The following is an 8,858-nucleotide window of genomic DNA, read 5'->3' on the forward strand; positions in this document are numbered from 1 at the left end:
GACTGTTGAACAGATCGCCTTCAGAGTTGGCATTTCTGTGGGTTCTGTGCACACAATCCTGCATGACGACCTGAAAATGCAAAAAGTGTCATCCAGGTGGGTGCCACGAATGCTGACGGACGACCACATGGCTGCCCGTGTGGCATGTTGCCAAGCAATGTTGACGCGCAACGACAGCACGAATGGGACTTTCTTTTCATCGGTTGTGACAATGGATGAGACGTGGACGCCATTTTTCAATCCAGAAACAAAGCGCCAGCTCAATGGAAGCACACAGATTCACTGCCACCAAAAAAATGTCAGGTAACCGCCAGTGCTGAAAAAATGATGGTGTCCATGTTCTGGGACAGCGAGGGCGTAATCCTTCCAAAGGGCACTACGGTAACAGGTGCATCCTACAAAAATGTTTTGAAGAACAAATTCCTTCCTGCACTGCAACAAAAACGTCCGGGAAGGGCTGCGCGTGTGCTGTTTCACCAAGACAACTCACCCGCACATCGAGCTAACGTTACATAACAGTTTCTTCGTGATAACAACTTTGAAGTGATTCCTCATGCCCCCTACTCACCTGACCTGGCTTCTAGTGACTTTTGGCTTTTCCAACAATGAAAGACACTCTCCATGGCTGCACATTCACCAGCCGTGCTGCTATTGCCTCAGCGATTTTCCAGTGGTCAAAACAAACTCCAAAAGAAGCTTTCGCTGCTGCCATGTAATCATGGCGTCAGCGTTGTGAAAAATGTGTACGTCTGCAGGGCGATTACGTCGAGAAGTAACGCCAGTTTCATCGATTTCGGGTGAGTAGTTAATCAGAAAAAAAATCGGAGGCCTTAGAACTTGAATGCATCTCGTAAACTGTAAAAAAAACTCTCGTGTCTGTCTTCTACAGTACCTGAGGAAACAGGTCATCTGTCTGTGGAAATTTTGTATTCCAGCAATCGGAATAGAAATTATTTTAAATTAAAGCACATATTTTACTATAAAGTACAGTTAAAATGCAGCACCACTGCAGTCCACATCATCTTCTACATCATCTGAATGCATCATCGTCCTCCTAATCAAAAGACCTAGAGGCTCCTTGGAAAATTTTTGGGATTGTAGTTCAGTTTCGTCGACCCACTCCTTATCCGGTTCCTCCAGTTCGATTCGTTTATTTCAACCAGTCCTCACTCCCAGCTCCTCCAAGAGTTTTAGTCTAGCAGTTTACCATTATTAAGTGTAATGACAGCATCACGTACACCAGTCCAATGTATGGAACCCCAAAAAGACATTATTAGGTACTCTTCTCCGAACTACATTCTTGAATGACTCATTCACATTTTCTGTTTCTCTGGTCAGACATTACTTCAATAGATCTGAATTTAGCCTTCTGTAAATATTTTTGTAAGTAAACTTATCTAAAGTTAAAAATGTTCTGCTTCTTGATGTTTACGCCACTCGCCTGAACGAGGGCTGTGGATCACCTTGTCATCTGTTGACATTTTATGGAAAAAGAGTCCCTACACAAACTATTTCATAGTTTCTATGTTATTTGCGTTGCTTCTTATGGCTTCATGTAGTATTCTGATAGTTGATTGATGATACTGTCTGCCAGACAAATCTTAATACTCTTCGACACCTATACTTCTCCGTAACACCAAGCATTTCACACGAACAGCGTAAACAAGGATCACAACAGTTACGTCAAGCCTACTAACCAATGCAGCAAGGTTTTTACTATAATATAAATCATACCACAGTCTTCTAGACCTTATGGCTAGTGAGATATTAAATTTTTAACTGAGTAGTTGTTTATGAAGTCCTAAAAATGTCTTAGACCACAAATTAAATTAAATTAAATATACTTCTAGAGAAATTCACTAAGTTATACACCTAATTAATTATCAAAATCCAAATAATGTTTCTGCATTTAAAAAAAGGGAAAAATTGAAATTTTTCAAGAAAGTAGCCAGTGATGCACTTTCACTGTACACTGATGACCCAAAACATTACCACCCTCTTCTTAATAGCGTCTTTGTCCACCTTTGGAATGCAATACAGCAGGGATTCTACGTGACAGGGATTCGACAAGTCCTTAGTAGGTTTCCAGAGGTATGTGGCATGTCTGCACACAGGCTATACAGTTCTCCAAAACTGAGAGACAGTGGCTTGTCCCGGAAGTGTTGCATTCGGTTCAGGCAGGATAAGCACCAACGCGAGTTGACTATCGTTCTCCTCAAACCACAGTCCACCATAGCATTACACTGCTCTCATCGGCCAGCGTCCGTACAGCAGCGCTTTTTCTTCAGCAGTCGGTCTCCTCCGTAACAGCATACCCAGATACGAGCATCGATCAGGTGTAACAAGAAACGCGAATCAACCGACCAGGCAACACCTTTCCATCAGTCCATGGTCCAGCCTCGATGATCGTGTGCCCACTGCAGTTCTAATTGACGATGTCATTACATCAAAGTGGGAGCCACGTCGGGGGTTCTCTGCTGCAGAGCACCATTTTCAACGGCGTGAGCTCAAAGGTGTGCTCCGAAACACCTGTGCCTGCAGCAGCGTTGTGCTCTGACGTCAAACCTGCCACAGAACGCCACCTAGCCTGCTTTAGAAAGTGGTCAAGCTTCCGACCTCCGACATGGACGTCTACTCGTGGTTTCACCGTCACTGAACCACTTTTCTCATAAATGCTTACGATGGTAGCATGCGGAAGGCAGACCAGCGTGGCCGTTCCCGGGCGCCGAGCCATGTAACAGTCTGTAGCATATGTCAGTGGATTTCCCGATGTGCGGCCTGCGTCGTCGCTAGAATGGACCCCTAGTGTTTGCCTATCTATATTTACGTTCCACTGAAGCACCACACGCTTTGCCCGTCTGACTTCAAGTATCGCTGAATGATATTTAGAAGAATAGCTTTTGTAGTTTATCTAAATTATGTTTGCCTGGATGACTTTTCTCTGTAACTGTTATGCGCTGAATTCTCTGGTTAATGTTGAGATTGGTCGCTTGTCTGAAGCATCAGGGTAATGGGTTACCAGCTGGTGAATTTGTTGATGGGTCGAAGTAGGTGCCTTTTCATAGAGTTTTGCTGATTTTCTTTTAATGTAGATGTAGACTGATGGTTCTTCTAAGAGGTCTTTAATGTGTATGTTTGGTGTGTAGCGGTCTGCATCGGTGATGACACGGAGGATTCTGTTTTGGAGTTTCTGAATTTTTTGTAGGTGTCGGTCTGCTGTCATAGACCGAACTTCGGATCCATATAAAATACTTGGGAGGATAACTGACCTGTACAGTCTTAGTTTCGTTTCTATGCTATGTCCTCCACCTCTTAGGAGTGGGTACAGTTGGATAAAAGCAGTGCAGCCTCTGCTTCTGGATCTGTCTATCTGCTTTGCGAAGGTTAGGCGTTTGTCTAGTACAAGGTCGGCAGAGATATGTAGCTCAGTTGCTCCATTCTATTTCCTCGTCGGCTACAGAAATCCGTCTATCTGGGGAAGTCAACTTCCTCGTGAACATAACTGCTACGGACTTCTCAGGATTGATCTTTATTTTCCAAATGTTTCACCATTTCACGATTTTGTCAAAGTGCTCCTGTAGATTTCTTGCCATGAAATTGAGGTTGCTGCTACTCCTGTAAACCGCCATGTCATCGGCATACAGTGCTATCTCACCACCTGCCAACTTTGTCACATCGTAAGTGTATAGCAAGTATAATATGGGACCAAGAACTGAGCCCTGCTGTCGTGTACTGACATTGGTGGTAGAGGGAGAAAAGGGGTTACTAGTCAATCTGCGCTCCCGAGCGGTACAGAGCAGAAGGCAGAAGGACAATCCACAGTGAAGGCATTTGACTGTTTCCTTCTATCTGAGCCAACACAGGTACAGGCATTTGCTAGAAATGCAGGTGGTGAGACTTGGTAGGCAACTCGTTGTGGAGACTCTTGGACAAACAGAGTTTTGAAACAGTTGTTTTTTCCAGACAGGACTAACTAATCCACTGGAGGCTAGTTCTAGGGTTAGAAAAAGCATGAATAACACTGTTACAACAGACGCCAGTGCAGAAGTCCCAGGAGTGGATGCTAACCACAGTAGCAAACATTAGCAGCATCTTAAAGCAACAACTTAGTTGCAAAACAAAACATACTGAATGTGACACTGGTCACTGAGGCACTCCAAGTGAGAGAGCAGACTTACGTGGAGCTGGACCGAGGCTGGAGTCGACGGACGTGGATTCGACGCCCAGATCGTCTGACTAAGAACTCCGCCAAAATGCGGAATCTAGGGGTTTTAAAGAGTCGCGTGGGGGCACTCTTTTCCCTACTTAAAACCACCCTGCCAATCCCGTGTCCGCCGCTCGTGGTCTCGCGGTAGCGTTCTCGCTTCCCGAGCACGGGGTCCCGGGTTCGATTCCCGGCGGGGTCAGGGATTTTTCACCTGCCTCGAGATGACTGGGTGTTTGTGTTGTCCTCATCATTTCATCATCATCCCGGAAAGTGACGAAATTGGACTGAGCAAAGATTGGGTAATTGTACGGGCGCTGATAACCACGCAGTTGAGCGCCCCACAAACCAACCATCATCATCATCACCCTGCCAATCCCGCAGGTCCGCGTCTGGGGGCGTCTGCATTTTCACAGGGCTCTCCCCTTACAGTTTATTTCATGTAACAATACCTCTCCTAGTTTCGTCTGCCCTCAGCATCGTCTCTGCTTCCGCGCATTGGAGTGCCTGTCCTCCTTTCTCACAACTTCAAGATAACACTACATTAGCAAGGAATAGTCAATATATTACACCTCCCCTCATGGAAGAAATTTGTTGACAATCACTTGTCAAGAAATCTGTGAACTGGCTTCTGTTGTGCTTGAAACATCTTATCTCTAGAAACGATATTAATTATATTCACTTTTTGCGAAACTTCAGTCTATGAACAGTCCTTTAGTGTCTTGTCACACATAAAACGCTTTTCACTGCACACATAGATCATAACTATAAACTGGTTCTCTTTTGTCCAATGTACTTTACATGAAAACATCGTTGTCACACATTGTTTTACAAAATGTTCACTTTACAAATACATCACATATACATATATAGCCAAAATTTAATTCATTTACTTACTTAATTGCTATTCTCGGTTAATGTTTTTATTTATTCCATAACATTTTTTTTCATCACAGATACACAACAATATAGAAGTTGTATATTACATTTAATATAAGCAATATCAAAACAGTATACATTTTTACATTATCCAGTTTACATAGGTTGACGAATTACAATATTGGTTTCTTATGTACTAAGGGGGGGGGGGGGTTCTGAGGTGTCTTGTTTTATCTTTGATCCCTACGCGGAATTGGCATCGGTAACAGGATACTTTCTTCATTGAGTGCTGAAGCAGCAGAGTCCTCATTTCGCTCGTCACTACCTCGACTGCTGTTCCGGAGGCGTCGTCTACTCCGGATGCGTGTCATTTCTGACCCTTTGCACGTACTTACTGTTGTTGTTCGCACACATATTCAGTCACAACAATCACCTCCAATGCCTTTCCACACGTATTTGAAACAATCTCGGAAACATTTGCAATATCGGTAAAAACGACATATAAACAAAATAGTCAGTATTACAACTCCTATGTAAGACCAGAACGAATAATGATACCAAGACATTTCCGAGAAACTGTACTGTTCTTGGAATGCTGTCTCTTCCTCTTTCGGGGCATCGAACAACCACTGATCCTGACTCAAGGGACTCCATGTAATATCATTCAATTTCACAAACTTTTTAATGCAATCGCTAGGAATTTCCTTTATGGGTTGCAACATTCTAGCTTCATACGTTTCATGATCGTACGTGGACATTAAAACAAACTTTTGTTTACAGCCGGCCGGGGTGGCCGAGCGGTTCTAGGCGCTACAGTCCGGAACCGCGTGGCCACTACGGTCGCAGGTTCGAATCCTGCCTCGGGCAGTCCTTGGGTTAGTTAGGTTTAAGTAGTTCTAAGTTCTAGGGGACTGATGACCTCAGATGTTAAGTCCCATAGTGCTCAGAGCCATTTGAACCATTTTTGAACTCGTATATTTTCGGCAGTGAAACCCCATATCGATGATGTTTCGTTGAATGGTTCGCACGCTGACCATTGTTGATGGCCCAGCATTGAACTCTGCAGCAATTTGCATCTCTTTTTTTTTTTTTTTTTTTTTTTTTGTTTACAAATTTTTCGAACACGATCTATTTCCTTACACAATATTTGAAAATTTGCTACTCAGTTTGACACAGTGCCGCTTAGCTTCGTCAGTGAACAAATAATCTTTTTCTGGCTGTATGTACATGAATAAATTCTGATTTCCATCAACTTCTGAAGGTAAAGGTAACACTTTGTATGAATTGAACAACTCATTTTCCACTAATGGAGCATTTAGTATATTGCCTGACAAGAAAGCATTAATATCAATTATGCGTAGCAGTTGGTACCCACTCAGTTCTGTGAACACAATTGGGAACTTCTTACCTTTAATGTCATCCCGAATTAACTGTAAGTCTTTAACTATTTGAAGTGGATTAATTATATGAGGTTCCAGTACTCCTTTTTGTGCGTTTACAATTGCAGCAATTAACAACTCGTATTCCCTTTCTAATTCCATAAATATTGATACCAACTGTATCAGTTGTTCATTAACAGTAGTAAGAACAGCTAAGTGTTGTATTTTTTTGATCTGTGCTATTAGCATATTCATCCATGTATCTATGAAGTTTCTCCATGTTCTTGACAATAATTTCTTCGTTACGTACAAGGCTAGATACTTTGTGATTGAAACTTGTCAGAGTGGCTTTGAATACGGTAACTTGCTCTTTTGTCAGCTTAAGCAACTGCCTCTGTTCGCTTTCAGTTAATCTTGGATTTGAAAAACGAGGCATCCTGTTCGTCTAAGGTTCCAAAGAGAATTTTACTGATTTCTCCCACAAAATTCAAGACACCTCTATTTCTACGTGTCTCATGCCTTGTTAATTGCCCAATTGAACCTTGTGCAGTTCCTATCTTTCGGGCATGTCATTCTAAAGCCTGTTCTACTGCTGTCCATTCACGACCACCAATTCCCAGACTGGTTAATTTCAGTTTACAATAACTTATAGATAAATGTGCATATCTCTATGTTTCATCAGCTTTAGCTTGCAGTTCTCCTAAATGAATATAACTCACGATTTTCCACGCCACACTGTAGATCTGTACCTTGTCATTGCTGTCATAATACAAGCCTGGGGACGAAGGAAACTTTCCCACACTAAAATCTTGATAGTGTCCGAGGGTGCACACGGCGGCGATACAGCTCACCAGGTACAACACTCCCGTCAGTTTCCTCATCTGTAATTTCAAGACAATCCGGTTTCAGTAGAATTCCTTTAATCTGTTAGCATATACTGTTAAAAATTTGTTTCTTCTTAAACGGATAACTACATTCGGTCCTTTTATCCTTACTATAGTGAAGGGACCACGCCACTCGGTGTCTAGCTTACGACTTCTACCTCTTCTGACACTTTCATCGTACAACAGAATCTGGTCACCTGTTTTGAAGTCTTTTGGGTTCTTCGTTCTATCATAGTATTCATGATTTTTCTGTTTACACTGTTTGTTATGATCCCTTGCTCACTGGTGCATTTGCCTCATTTTCTCTTTTGATTCAAGAACATAATCATCGTAATTATACGTAACACCTGTGGGATATCTTTGCAATGTTCCAGGTATGTTGCATTCTCTACCGAAAAACAACTCATGGGGTGTATAGTTGGCTGCACTATGGGGTGTGGTACTGAAAACGAAGACAGCGAATTGAAGCCAGTCGTCCCTGTCTGTTTGCTGTCTGTTGATATAGTATCTCAGGAATTCTGTTATGGCACAGTGCGACCTTTCCAATGCACCGTTCGACTACAGATGGTAACAAGAAGTTTGTACTCTGTCAACCCTTAACATTTTGCACACTCTCTTTAGCGTGTCACACAAGAATTTGCTGCTGTTATCACTGAGTATTACCAAAGGCATTCCAGACTTAAAAATTATTTTTTCCACAAGGACGTGAACCACAGTGTCTGCCGGCCTGGGTGGCCGAGCGGTTCTAGGCGCTACAGCCTGGAACCGCGCGACCGCTACGGTCGCAGGTTCGAATCCTGCCTCAGGCATGGACGTGTGTGATGTCCTTAGGTTAGGTAGGTTTAAGTAGTTCTAAGTTCTAGAGGACAGATGACCTCAGAAGTTAAGTCCCATAGTGCTCAGAGCCATTTGAACCATTTGAACCACAGTGTCTGCGTCCTGTTTTTCTATGGGTTCGGACACAATGAACTTCGTTAGCGCGTCTTGAAGTATCAGTATATACCTGTTGTTTTTCTCGTTAATGGGCCGACAATGTCAATATCACACCGATCAAATTCCCCCTGCGGCGTTGGTGTTATAACCAAAGGCATTTTTGTCTTATTCTGTGTTATTTTGCTTTCCTGACAACTGGGGCATTTTCTAATATAGTTCTCAATGTCCTTCTTCATACCGAGACACATTTGGTATTTTCGTATACGATCGTAGGTTCTCACGATCCCTTGATGACCACCTATGGGTGCGTCATGGAATCCTCGCAAAATTCTCCCCTTTTCTGCATCGGTTATTTCCTGTTGTTCGTCTACCTGACCTACCAGTGTTTCCTCACTTTTGGTCAGGGGCGGGCAAACGTTGCACGCGGCTCATGAGCACACAGCGCTGCACGTGTGCTGCACGCGTGCAATCGTCGAACGGGACAGTGCCGACAGCCTGCAGGTTGCGGCAGTGTAGTACCAGGCTAAGCTGCGGACGTTGAAGCGAAGCGACCACTACGTAGTGAACGTTGTATTTCAA

The 8,858-nt window shown here is 43.2% G+C and overlaps 1 non-coding gene across 1 annotated transcript; it reads left to right on the forward strand.

Annotated features, from left to right (window-relative positions):
• The first annotated feature begins 8,071 nt into the window (after positions 1–8,071).
• Trnas-gga (transfer RNA serine (anticodon GGA)) lies at positions 8,072–8,155 on the forward strand. The gene is given in 2 exon segments: positions 8,072–8,111; positions 8,121–8,155. It is a non-coding gene; the product is annotated as a tRNA-Ser (tRNA).
• Positions 8,156–8,858: the final 703 nt, after the last annotated feature.

This window comes from Schistocerca cancellata, chromosome 8 (genome assembly GCF_023864275.1).
Source record: "Schistocerca cancellata isolate TAMUIC-IGC-003103 chromosome 8, iqSchCanc2.1, whole genome shotgun sequence".
In the NCBI taxonomy this organism is placed as follows: Eukaryota; Metazoa; Arthropoda; class Insecta; order Orthoptera; family Acrididae; genus Schistocerca; species Schistocerca cancellata.